The sequence below is a fragment of the Mus musculus genome, chromosome 11, assembly GCF_000001635.26.
Source record: "Mus musculus strain C57BL/6J chromosome 11, GRCm38.p6 C57BL/6J".
Taxonomy (NCBI): domain Eukaryota; kingdom Metazoa; phylum Chordata; class Mammalia; order Rodentia; family Muridae; genus Mus; species Mus musculus.
The window spans coordinates 87404975-87418913 of record NC_000077.6 but is presented as its reverse complement, the minus strand read 5'-3'; the positions used below and the strand labels follow the sequence as shown (position 1 = coordinate 87418913).

The 13939-nt window shown below is 43.7% G+C and overlaps 1 protein-coding gene across 7 annotated transcripts in view; it reads right to left on the bottom strand.

The window, feature by feature from the left end:
• Positions 1–13901, bottom strand: part of Tex14 (testis expressed gene 14) — a 150811-nt gene extending 136910 nt beyond the window's left edge. For 6 of the 7 annotated variants that reach the window (XR_001780081.2, XM_011249327.3, XM_017314856.2 and 3 more), the window contains exon 1: positions 13744–13901. The gene's annotated coding sequence lies outside the window, so the exon portion shown is untranslated. The remainder of the gene's footprint in view (positions 1–13743) is intronic. The other variant, NM_031386.2, reaches the window with a different exon arrangement.
• Positions 13902–13939: the final 38 nt, after the last annotated feature.

The following is a 13939-nucleotide window of genomic DNA, read 5'->3' as shown; positions in this document are numbered from 1 at the left end:
GCACGCCCTTAACTCCAGCACTTGGAAGGCAGAGGCAGCCTGGTCTACAGAATGAGTTCCAGGACAGCCAGGGCTATACAGAGAAACCCTGTCTTGAAAAAAACCAAAAACAAAACAAAACAAAAACAAAAACAACAACAACAACAAAAAACCCAAAACCCTCTGGGTTTGATTACCAACACTGCAAAAAGAAAGAAAGAAAGAAAGAAAGAGAGAGAGAGAGAGAGAGAGAGAGGAAGGAAGGAAGGAAGGAAGGAAGGAAGGAAGGAAGGAAGGAAGGAAGGAAGAAAGCATACAAACAGCCTTACACACAAATACACACCTATAATCCTAGCACTTGAGAGGTTGAGGCAAGAGGGTCAAGAGGCCAAGGTCGTCTATTATAAACCAAGTTCAAGCAAGAGGGTTAGGAGGTCAGGGTTATTCTCTCCTATAAACCAAGTTCAAGGCCAGTCTAGGTTATATCAGACCTTGTACCAAAACAAAATCAGGGACCGATGAGACAGCTCCATTGATAAAGGTGCCTGTCACTAACCCTAATGATAGGAGTTTGATCCCTGAGACCCACATGGTGGAAGATACCAGCTTACTGAAAACTGCCTTAGAATCTCCTGTGCTTCTTGACACACATACAATCATACATAGGAAATTTTAATTTTTAAGCCTGGGTATTTTATATCAGTGTTTCCCTACATGTATATTGACATGTAGATGCATACCATGTGTGCCTTGTGTCTGAAAAGGCCAGATAGTTACATATGATTATGAGACACCAAATAGGTTCTGGGATCGAAATATGTATCCTCTGTGAGAGTAGTAAGTGCTCTCAACTGCTAAGCCATCTCTCCAGGCCCAATTTTAAAAAACTTTCTTTCCATCTATTTATCTATCTATCCATCTATCTGTCTGTCTTCCTAGCTATCCACCCATCCACCATTCTAACTAATATGTGTGCATATTGACTAAATGTATGTCTGTGCACCCACATATATGCCTGGTCCCCAAGGAAGCTGGAAAAGGTGGACAGATTCTCTGGAACTAGAGCTACAGATGTGAGCAGCCATTTGAGTATTGTGGATCTGGGTCCTCTGGAAGAGGAGCTGGTGCTCTTAACCACCAAGTTATCTTTCCAGCCCCTGCTCTACTATTTTTGTTTGTTTGTTTTTGTTTTGCTTTTGATTTGGGGTTTCTTTGTGTAGTGTTGGCTGGCCTGGACCTCATAGATCTCCCTGTCCCTGCCTCCCAAATGCTGGAATGAAAGGCATGTGTCACTATACCAGGCCTCCTGTCCTACATTTTTATCCTTTCCTACAACAACTAGAGCAGGCATAATGGCATATGTTTGGTTTCAGAATACAGCATCCCTCAGTTCCTACCTGGCATACCATGCCCACAACCCTGAACTTTCTAGCCCAGGGACTAGGTTGTCCTTCGCCCAGGGGCTTTTCCCTATATAATCCAGACATGTTGGTCTCCCAGTCTTTTTCTTCTCTATCTCTCCCCTCCCTCTCTCTGATAGTGTTTTTTCTTGCCTTCTCTTTTCCCCATCCCCTCTTTCCACTTCCCATGGTGATTTCTCTGGCCTCAAGTCCTTGGGGCCAGTGAATCCGCCCCAGAGCAGCTTCCCAACAAACCTGCGTTTACACATCTGTATTTTAAAATTTGGCTTGAATTGGCTCATTTCACTGATGGAGAAATAACTTATTGGTGTACTCCTTTAATTCTAACACTTAGAAGGTAGAGGCAGACAGATCTATCTTCTCTTTGAGTTTGAGGCTAACCTCGTCTACATATCCAGTTCTAGGCTAGCCAGGTTAGCCTACATAATGGAACCCTGTCTCAAAACAATAAAACCATACCCTATCAAGTAAAAAAACTCCCCAAACCTTTCAAACATTAACATTTTGGCCTCTGCTCTCTCCATTCATGTGCACCACGGTGTAAACACACAGAAAGCTCCTCTGACCTGAGAACTTAGTTCAGTAGGTAGGATGTTTTTTCCTTTCTAGCATACCATGGGTTTGATCTCCAATTCTGTGTATAGTAATGGATGCCTGGAATCTCGGAATCTCAGAAGAGGCCCTGGTATATATGAGACTGTCTCAAAACAACAAAATATTTTTCTCAGGTGTGATTAAGGATCTGAGATGGGGAGAGTATCCAGGTGGCTCTAAAGTAAATCACAGAGCATGCGAAAGGGCTAGGAAATACAAAGGTCAGAACCAAAGTCAGAGACAAGACACTAAATTGCTTAGCATGCTTGCAAAGTGGCCTTAAGTGATGTTATACATAAAGTGATGTGGAAGTGAGCCTGGCAGTGGTGGCATCCGACTTTAATCCCAGCACTTGGGAGGCAGAGGCAGGAGAATTTCTGAGTTCGAGGCCAGCCTGCTCTACAGAGTGAGTTCCAGGACAGCCAGGGCTACACAGAGAAACCCTGTCTCGAAAAAACAAAACAAAACAAAACCACGCCCCCCCCCCCAAAAAAAAAAAAGTGATGTGGAAGCCTAACCCCTGGATCCTCCAAACATTCCTGGAATGCAGCCCTACTTTCTGGCTGTAAGGTGACACTCTAGTAAACGACAATGCTACAATACCTCCCACCCATCACAAGTGTGATCAATTTACTTCAATCAAACCATTAAACCTGTGGTAATGTTAGTATTACCACACAACTTAAACACAAAAGGTTTCTGAACTACTAACCGGTTGTTTGGTTTCAGACCAAGGACATGGGACTTAAGTGCATATTTTACGTAACAAAGCAGACCTGGCCTCCAGTTTCCAGCCAAGGGCTGAGGTGCTCTTCCCTATATAAACCAGACACTTTTGTCTCCCCCGGCTCCCCCCTCACCCCATCCTCCCCGCTCCCTTCTCTGTTTCCCCTTCCTCCCAGTCAGAGAAATAACTTAACAGTAAGTATCAAACAACTAATATATGTCTTATGTCTTAAAAAGCCTGCTCAGTTGTAAGAAGATGCAAGCTCCATTTTTTAAGCAACTCTGGAATAGCATAAACTACATCCTCAAACTACCACAATTTGGTGTTGCACATTTAAAGAGATCACAAGGCTCAGCACAGTTGAAATGCAATGGATAAGCCACACTCTAGAGAAAATACCTTCATGTCCATGATCTGTCAGCTAATTATAAGTTTCTTTTTTTTTAAGTTTATGATTTTTTTTAAAGATTTATTTATTTCAGACAAACCAGAAGAGGGAGGCAGATTTCATTACAAGTGGTTGCAAGCCACCATGTGGTTGCTGGGATTTGAACTCAGGACCTTTGGAAGAGTAGTCAGTGCTCTTACCCACTGAGCCATCTCATCAGCCCCAAGTTTCTATTTCTTACTTACTCCATGGAATCTTACTTCAAATTCAGATCACTCCAAAGAATGATTAATTTTCCTCATAAGGACTATGAACTTTGTGATGTAAATCATGGTTTTGACATACTTGGGAAAGGTGTTTTTCCCTCCCCAAGACTGAGTTTCTCCCTGGCCATCCTGGAACTTGCTCTGTAGATCAGGCTGGCCTTGAATTCAGAGATCCATCTGCCTCTGAGTGCCGGGATTAAAGGTGCGCACCACTACTGCCCAGCAGAAAGAGGAAACCTTAATTGAAGAACTTTCTCCATCAGACTGGCCTGTGAACATATCTGTGGAGTCTTTTCTTGGTTGCTGACTAATGTAGGATCTTGTGGGCAGCACCATAGGTAAGAAAGTGGGTATGGACTATGTAAGAAAGAACCATGAGCCTGGTAGCAAGACACTCAAGTGTTCCTCCATGGTTTCTGCTGTAAGTTCCTACTCTGACTTTCCTCAGTGATGAACTATAACCTGTAAGAGTAAAGTAAGCCTCTTTCTCACCATGTTGTTCTTGGTTGTGGTGCTTATCATAGCAACAACAATCTATCTAGGACAGACTTTTACAATTGTAGAACAAAGAACTTGCAAACTGTTAAACCTATGCAGCAACATGTTATATTATTATATCTATTGAACTATAGGCCTATAAAGCTGGGGTTGTAGCTCAACTGGTAGAGGGCTTACCTAGTATGCAGAGCTGTGGGTCTGATTCTCAGCATGGGCTATAATGGCACATGCCTGTAATCCTCAGCTATATACTTCATTAATTAAACATAAATATTTAAAAATAATGCAAAGAGAGAAATAGAGCCAGTGAGATGGGTCAGCAAGTTAAAGCACTTGCTATCAAACTGTAAGAGGCCAAAGATTCTACTTCTCCCAGCTGGAGACATCTTTGATTTACTATGAAACTGGCCTCTCTTACCACCTATGCCATGGAAAGGCCCTTACTGCCCCAGATAACTGCAAGGTTTTGGATACTGTTAAACTGCTTTCATTTGCCTCTGCAACTGCCAACCTGAATGTAGTTTTTCTATGTGCTTTGTCTTTAAAAACTCCCTGTAATGTGCATTTGAGCCTGCTCTTGCTCTAAAAAAACGATTTTTCTCCAGGTAGTCACCTATCTTAATATTAGATTCATACTCTCTCCCCTCCCCTCCCCACCCCACACCCATTGACTTTTCGAGACAGGGTTTCTCTGTGTAGCCCTGATTGTCCTAGAACTCACTCTTTAGACCAGGCCGGCCTCGAATTTAGAAATTCGCCTGTACCTGCCTCTGCCTCCCAAGCGCTGGGATTAAAGGTGTGCACCACCACTGCCCAGCTTAGATTCTGAATTCAGACTTTGGTCTCTACCTCACAATAAAGCCTGCCCCTGGGACCCACATGATGAGAAAGTACTCTCTACAAGGTTCTCTTCTGACCCCTGTGTGTGAGACTACATACATACTAAAACAAATTATGTAGTTTATTTATTATTCTTTTCTTTTTTCTTTCTTGAGACAGGATTTCTTCATGCAGTTATGGAGCTTAATATGTAGATCAGTCTGGCCTCAGACTCACAGAGATGTACCTGCTGCGATTAAAGGCATGGGCCACCACACCTGCTATTACAATATAAGTTAAAAGTTCGGTTTCAAAGAGAGAAAAGAGAGTATGTATGTGAAACAATGCTTTTAAGAAAAAGTGTGCCGGGCAGTGGTGGCGCACGCCTTTAATCCCAGCACTCGGGAGGCAGAGGTAGGTGGATTTCTGAGTTCAAGGCCAGCCTGGTCTACAAAGTGAGTTCCAGAACAGCCAGAGCTATACAGAGAAATCCTGTCTCGAAAAAACCAAAAAAGAAAAAAAAAGAAAAAGTGTATGGGTGCTCTGTCTGTGTACTAGATGCATCAAGTGTCCTCATAGCCCACAAGAGGGCACTAGATTTTCTTGAACAGGAGTTACGGATGGCTTCAAGGTGCTATGTCAGTACTAGATCTTCTGGACCTTCTGGAAGAAGAGTCAGTGCTCTTGGTTTTTGTTTTTGTTTTTTTGAGACAGGGTTTCTCTGTGTAGCCCTGGCTGTCCTGGGACTCACTCTGTAGACCAGGCTGGCCTTGAACTCAGAAATCCAACTGCCTCGGCCTCCCAAGTGCTGGGATTACAGGTGTGCGCCACCACTGCCCGGCACAGTCAGTGCTCTTAACCGATGAGCCATCTCTTTAACCTAACAATGCTGTTTTAAACATCTTACTAAAACTAAAAATGACAATTAAAAAAAAAAAAAAAAGAGATGTCTGGGGCTGGTGAGATGGCTCAGTGGGTAAGAGCACCCAACTGTTCTTCCGAAGGTCCAGAGTTCAAATCCCAGCAACCACATGGTGGCTCACAACCATCTGTAACAAGATCTGATGCCCTCTTCTGGAGTGTCTGAAGACAACTACAGTGTACTTACATATAATAAATAAATAAATCTTAAAAAAAAATCTTAAAAAAAAAAAGAGATGACTGATATGGGAAGAAAAAAATAGGGAAACGGAGTTGGGGGACCTTTAAAGTGCTAGAAACTGAACTCTGGGGCTCACACATCCCAGGCAAATGATTTACTTTCAATGGTTTGCTAGTTGTTTTTAATTAATTAACTAATTAATTATTTCAAAACAGGGTTTCTCTGTATGAAAGATCACTGGCTGTCCTGGAACACATTTTGAAGACCAGAATGGCCTCAAACTTACAGAAATCTGCCTATCTCTGCTTCTTGAGTGCTAGGATTAAAGGTTTGTGCTATCACTCCTGACATTAGTTAACTTTTTGTTGTTTTTATTTTATTTTTTGAGACAAGGTCTCACTAGCCTCAGAGAAACCCCATCTCGAAAAACAAACGAAAAAAGAAAATCCTCTTTATTGTTAACATTTATTTATTCATCTATTTACTTATTGTGTGTATGTGTGTGGACATATATGTATCATGGAACAGTGTGTAGTTAGAGGAAACCCCGTGGGAGCCAGTTCTTTTCTTCTACCATGTGATTCCTAGGGATTAAATTTTAGCTTGCAGATTTGGAAGCTAAATGACCATTCATACTGGTCCTAGGGGTATTTGGTTTACTTGCTTACTTATTTATTAGTTGTTGGGTATGAAGGTGCCATGATGCCCATATGGTGATCAAAAGACAACTTGTGAGTCCTGGGAATCAAACTTAGGTTGTCAGCTTTGGTGGGAAAGTCTCTTACCCAACAAGCCACCTTCCTGGTTTCCTGTGCATACTTCTAAAGTTTTTTTTTTTTTTACATTTAATTAGTGTATGTGTCTGTGTATGTATGAACTTGCATGAAAGTGGCACAACTCATGTGATCGCTCACAGGGGATCAACTGGTTCTTTTTTTTTTTTTCCTTTGGTTTTTTGAGACTATATATATATATATTTTTTTTTTTTTTTTTTTTTTTGAGACAGGTTTCTCTATATAGCCCTGGCTGTCCTGGAACTCACTTTGTAGACCAGGCTGGCCTCAAACTCAGAAATCTGCCTGCCTCTGCCTCCTGAGTGCTGGGATTAAAGGTGTGCGCCACCATGCCCAGCCAACTGGTTCTTTCATTCTACCATAGGTCCTGGGAATAGAACTCAGGTTCTCAGGGTTTGGCACCAAATATCTTTTCCATTGAACTATCGCACCTGTCCCCTAGTAGTAATACCTCCTTAAACTAGTAACATGGTGTCCTTAACAGGTCCATAGCCTTCACAAAGCTCAGTTACAGTATTTCACAAGATGTTCATCATTACTGGCCTACTTATGCATAAAACCTGCCTTAGGACAAAGAGGTGACTTTTCTAAGCCAGGCATGGTGGCTGGGACCTGTAATTACAATACTTTGGAAAGCTGAAGTACAAGGATTGCTTCAAGTTTGCAGTCAGTCTATACTGCATATGTTATGGTAGCCTAGGCTACAGAAAACCCATTTCAAAACCAACCAACCAACCAACCAACCAACCAACCAACCAACCAACCAACCACAACACCCACAGAATATTGAGTCAGACCTGGCAATGCATACCTGCCATCCCACTATTCCAAAAGAGCCAAGAGAATTATAAATTTGGGGCCAGCTTTGGAAACAGAGACTATGTCTCAAATTTGAATGAATGGACTGCAGATGTAGCTCAGTGGAAAATCTAGCATGTGTGAGGCTATAGAGTCCCAGCACTAGAAAGTGATGTTATTTCTCCACCAGTGAAATGAGCCAATTCAAACAGATTAGACTATATTAAAAGTATTTTTATTGGAAAACTGTCCTCAGGAGGACTAGTTCACTGGCCCCAAGGACCAAGGCCAGGGAAGTCACCATAGGGAGAGGGGAAGGGGGAAAAGAAAGATGCAAGCCCAGAGAAAGAACAGAGAGGGGGGAGGGGGATGGGTGAGAGGGAGAAACACACACAAGCATGAGAAAGGGACAATCCAAAACGATGTCTTGATTATATAGGGAGGAGCCTCTGGGGGGAAGGGCAGCTCAGTCCCGGGCCTGGAAAGTTCAGGGTTGGGGGCAGGGTATGCCAGCTAGAGACTGAGGGATGCTGGGAGAACCTGGAGGCCAGGCCTGCTTTTGATATCTAAAATATGTACCCCAGTCCCTCGTCCTGCCAAACAGAAAGATTTATTTTGCAATTACACTTTATATATTAATTTTCTGAAAAGGGAGACATGTGTGGAGTCCGTCCTCCCCTTTCACTATGGGCGCCTGAAGGATCAAACAATGGTCATCAGACTTAGAAGCAGACTCCTGGTACCCAATGAGTCATCTCTCAGCCCCTTTCTGCTTTTTTGTTTCATTTTTCAGACACAATCTCACTATATAGTGCTGGCTGGCCTAGAACCTGCTATATAGAGCTCACAGGTCTAGCCCTTGCCTCCTTAGTGCCTAGATTAAAGGTATAAAACACCATACCTGACCCTTTTCAAGTGTTTTGTTTTGTTTTGTGAGGACAGTGTCATTGTATAATCATGGCTAGCCTGTTACTCAGTACATACACCCTTAAATTTTAGACAGTTTTCCTGCCTAGGCCTCTGAATGCTGAAATTACAGATGAGACACTATGGGACAGTAGACTGTGCCAGGAAACCTGGTAAGGTAAAGAAAGCCCTCTGAGAGCCTGGTACCCAGGTACCCACCTGAGATGGTAGACTGTGCCAGGAAACCTGGTAAGGTAAAGAAAGCCCTCTGAGAGCCTGGTACCCAGGTACCCACCTGAGATGGTAGGTGCCTCCCTGCTCCCTATTAGATTCCTGGCCCTGAACCTATGTCCAGAACAGAGTTTTCCATACTAATGAGGCATCCAGAGACCCTGAGGGTTTTTAGCCAGACATTCCTCCCTGAGAAAAGTATTTAATCTCTGGTCCACCCTGAAGAGCTGGAACCAAGGACTGCCTCTTTCATCAAGAACTTCAATCGGGAGCATAGAGAAAGCCTTCAACTACCAAGCCGCTGCTTAAGTCTACTGCAGAAGGCCTTTGCTCCCAGACGACTGTTGCCAAGCTAAGAACTTTCCATAACGAGCTAAGCCAAAGTTCTCACTCCCCCAGCCCTGAGTTTGTCGTTGCCCTCAGCCCACAGGTCCCCAATTCCATTCCCAACTCTTCTCAACCCAGCACCACTGGATTGCCTCCCACATGCTAGACTGCGTTTTCCCACCCCTGAGTGATGTCTCCACACTTCCCTAAAGCCCAGCCTCTCCAGTGGTGCTTCCACACCCCAGCAGTGGGGCAGAGTGAGGACCCACAAGGCAGCATGCTTGTGTGGGGGCGTGTATTTGTGTTAAGGAGTTTGAGCGCATCAGTGCCATGGAGGTCAGTACCTTCCATCATACTGGCCATCACCTTCCATCTTGAAATTTGTGCTGGCTACTTTTATGTTAACTTGTCACAAGCTGAAGTCATCTGAGAGGAGGGACCTCATTTAAGAAAACGCCTCCATAAGACTGAAGTATAGACAAACCTGTAGGACATTTTTTTAACTTAGATATTGATGGGGAAGGTCCCAGCCCATTATGGGTGGTACTATTCCTGGGCTGGCGGTGCTTCGGTCTATAGGTAGGGAAGCAGGCTGAGCAAGTCCTGAGGAGCAAGCTAGTAAGCAGCACCCCTCCAGGGCCTCTGCATCGGCTCCTGTTCTCCAGGTTCCTGATTTTTCTTTTCTTTTTTTCTAAGATATATTTATTTATGTATATAAGTACACTGTAGCTGTCTTCAGACACCTCAGAAGAGGGCTTACAGATGGTTGTGAGCCACCATGTGGTTGATGGGAATTGAACTCAAGACCTCTGGAAGAGCAGTCAGTACTCTTAACCACTGAGCCCTCTCTCCAGCCCCAGGTTCTTGCTTTGCTTGAGTTCCTGTCCTTCCTTTTAAGATGAACTGTAATGTGGAAGTGTAAGCTAAATAAACCCTTTGCTCCACAACTTGCTTTTAGTACTAGTGTTTCATCACAGCAATAGTAACCCTAACAAAGATACCACTGCATATGCAGGCCACTTGGCCCCCAAGCTTTCAGGGAGTCTCCTATCTGTCTCACATCTCAATGCAGGAGCACTAGGATTATAAAGTGCCACTGTGCTCCATTCCACAAACATTCTGGAGATTTGACCTTAAGTCTTTATGCTTGCATGGCACACACTTTACCCACTGAACTATCTCCTAAGCTCTGATAATAATTAAAAAAAAAAACATAGATGTAAAGGGCTGGGGAGATAGTTTAGTGGATAAAGGTGTTTGCAGTTAAACCTAAAGACCTGAGTTGGATGTCTGGGATCGACATGGTGGAAGAACAGACTATTAGAAGCTGTCTCTGCAGCACACGTGATCATCACTCGCTCTTGCTCTCTCTCTTCTCTTCCCCTCTGGTGTACACACACACACACACACACACACACACAAAGAGGGAAATCCCTATAGATGCTACCATGTGGATTAATCTTAAGAACATCATCTAATTGAAACAGACCAGTCACAGAAGAACAGCTACTGTACTATTTCATTTACACAAAGTATGTATTCATGAGAGCCATGCTCAAAACTGAAAGTGGAGTCTTGATTGACAGGGACTGAGAGGTTCTAGATTCGAAGTTTCAGCAGAGAATGATGAAAATAACGCACACAGGATAGAGTGTTTTTTCGTGTGTCCCTGTGCGTTGTTTTTTGGTACGGGTTAATTGACTCTAGATCGTCACATTCAAGGGAAGCACTATAACTAAGCCATATTCCTTAGCCCTCTTTCTATTTTTTGAGATGATTAGGTTTCAGCTGCCCAAACTGGACTTGTGCTCTCTCTGTATGCCAGAGTGAGCCCTGGACTTTTGATCATTCTGTCTCAACCTCTGAGTAGCTTGAACTACAAGTCTGTGCCACCCTGTCTATTGAAAATTAGATGGTAGGTGTTAACAGCATCTAGTTGCCCAAGTACACAGTCAAGTAGTTTAACTCTCCAAGATGACAAAATAAAAACACAAAGAGCAAATCCACTGCATTTGACCAAGCTGAAGATATATTACTACTTATAACTCCATTTTCTTTTTTTTTTTTCGTTTTGTTTCCTATATTTCAACTTTTATTTTCATTAAATCACCATTCTACTAAATGAGCATCCTTGTGCCAGTTATTTATGAGTAAAGCTTCGGGAACACAAAGGCGGCAAATACTGGATGTTTGGAATCACTGCTCTACTGCTTTCCTCTGTTAGTGCATCTATCTATATCCTGAGATGTTCTTGTCTTGGGCACATTATAGTCACCCAGAGTACACAGTTTAAATTAGACTCTACTTCTGCTGTGCATTCTGTGGCCTTGGGCAGACACACAGGCATGCACCCACACTAACAGTACCACAGAGAGTATCCTCACTCCCCTAAGAACCAAGCGCCCACGCTTTTGCCTGCGGCTTTAGGAGCTGCTCCTCGTTTTACTGATGCCGTGTCCTCTGGTGGACCCAGACAGTGCACAGCCTTCTCAGATTGCCTTCTCTCCGCTTGGCAGTACGTGTTTACCGTTCCTGTGGTCTAGTCATGATTTGAAAGCTCATTTCATTTACTTGAGTAATATTTTCAATATCTGGGTAGATCAGTTTTATTCACATACTAAAGGACATCTTGGTTGCTTCTACAATTAAAAACTATGAATATAGAATCTAGAAACACTATGTTCAGGTTTTTGTGTGGACAGAATTTTTTTTTCCATTTTCTCCTCCTATTTACTTATTTTATTATTGTTTTTTAATAATTTAGTTTTCAGAGCTGAAGAGATGGCTCACTGGCTGCTCTTCCAAAGGTCCTGAGTTCAATTCCCAGCAGCCACATGATGGTTCACATCCATCTGTGATGGGAGCTGATGCCCTCTTCTAGTGTCTCTGAGAAGAGTGACGTGTGCTCACATTCATAAGTAAATAAATCTTAGTAATTTAGTTTTCATTTTATGTGTATTGTTGCTTTGTCTGCATGTATGTCTGTGTGAGGTCGTCCAATCTCCTGGAACTGGAGTTACAGAGTTTTGAGCTGCCATGTGGGTGCTGGGAATTGAACCTGGTCCTCTGGAAGAGCAGCAGATGCTCTTAACCACTGAGCCATCTCTCCAGCCCTATTATCTGTTTTTGTTTTGTTTGTTTGTTTGTTTGTTTGTTTTGAGACATAGTTTCTCTTGTGTAGTCTTGAGTGGCCTCGAACTCAGTTGAGATTAGAGGCGTGTGCTACCTCTGCCTGCCCCTTTTCTCTTTCTCACTACCTTCTCACCTAAGAATCCAACTGCTTTATAAATATTAAGCCCAAATTCTCCCTGGGGAATAACATCTAATAATAACCGAATACTCATATATAAATCCTATGTAAGCTAAACAATGTACTTACATAAACCATATTTTGTCCAGTCCTACCAAGCTTTTTGAGTCACCAAATGGGATAAATACATTCTCCTCCTCCAAGGAGAGACACGGAATTTGGAGCTTGCTCCAGATAGTAAACAGTTTTTTAAGTTTATGTTTCAAGAAAATGGTGCTGTTTTTCCATCCTCATACTTTGAATGACGTGTCTATGCACATTTAAGAGCTGTGACATTCTCTACACTGTTCAAAATGTCGCCACCTTCCTTAGTACTTGAATGACTGATTTGGAGTATTTAAAGCTTCAATTCCTGAATAAAAGTCCAGGCTAAGAATCACTGGCAGGGAGGGGAAAGGTAGTACAGCAGGTAAAGGGCCTGGTTGCCAAGCCTGACAGCCTCAATTCCATCTGTCCCCAATACCACATGGGGGAAGCCGAGAACCAATTTCTCTCACCTCCAGTCTAGTAATGTGGCCTGTGTGTCACACACAAACACAAAAGAAATGTAATAATAAAGAGTCGTTGCTTTAGCTGAGCATTGGTGGCACTGACCTTTCTTTTGTTTTGGGGGTGGGGGGTTCCAGACGGGGTTTCTCTGTGTAGCCCTGGCTGACCTCAAACTCAGAAATCCACCTGCCTCTGCCTCCCAAGGGCTGGGATTAAAGGCGTGCACCACCACTGCCCGGCTTTTTTTGGGGGTAGGGGGTGGGGGTGGGGAGGTCGCTGGCCTTTCTAATCCCAGTACTCAGGAGGCAGAGGCAGATGAATCTCTGTGACTTCGAGGAGAGCCTGCTCTACAGAGTCAGTTTTGGGAGAGCCACGAAAGAAACCTACACAAAGAGGTTGTCTTGAAAACCCACAAGTTAAAAAAAGAAAAGAAAAGAACCCGGTGTGGTGTCGCACACCTTTGATCCCAGCACTCAAGAGGCAGAGGCAGGCAGATTTCTGAGTTCGAGGCCAGCCTGATCTACAGAGTGAGTTTCAGGACAGCCAGGGCTACATAGAGAAACCCTGTATCGAAAAACCAAAAAGAAAAGAAAAAAAGAAAGAAGAAGTTGTTGTCAATAAGTAGTGCAAAAGCAGGGAGAGTCGCGTATTCCTATATCCCATAATTTAGAAAGTTTAGATGCTGTCTTCAAAAAAAATGCTAGATTTTTTTTTTTTTTTGAAATGTGAGGTAGGTATGACACACTTTTTTTGGTTTTGTTTTGTAGCTCTGGCTGTCCTGAAACTCACTCTGTAGACCATGCTGTCCTCGAACTCAGAAATCCGCCTGCCTCTGCCTCCCGACTGCTGGGATTAAAGGCGTGCTGCCACCACTGCCCGGCACGACACACTTTTTTTTTATATCATCTTCCGTATTTCTTGGGCCTTTAAAGCCACCTTCCAAACTGCCAATCTCCCCAAAAGTTCTGATGTGGAAGCAGTCACTCCCGCTCCGTCAACATCCCCGGTCAACTCTACTAAAGAGGTCCAGCTCCTCCCTCGGGACACCAGAGGCCCAGGCTAGACCACGAGACGACAAGGACACGATAGCTTACTTTTCCAGCTACTTCTTACTCTAGGCAGGCCTGCCGACATGAATGCTCAGAAACCGCCACACTCTGAGGGAGCTCCGGAGTCCCGGGGTCACCCACCGGAAGCTGTGCGTGCGTGCGTGAGCGGGCGAGTGCGTGGACGCGCGCGTGGGCGCCAACCACTCCCTACCGCAGCCCCCCAAAGTGGGAGGCTGGCCCA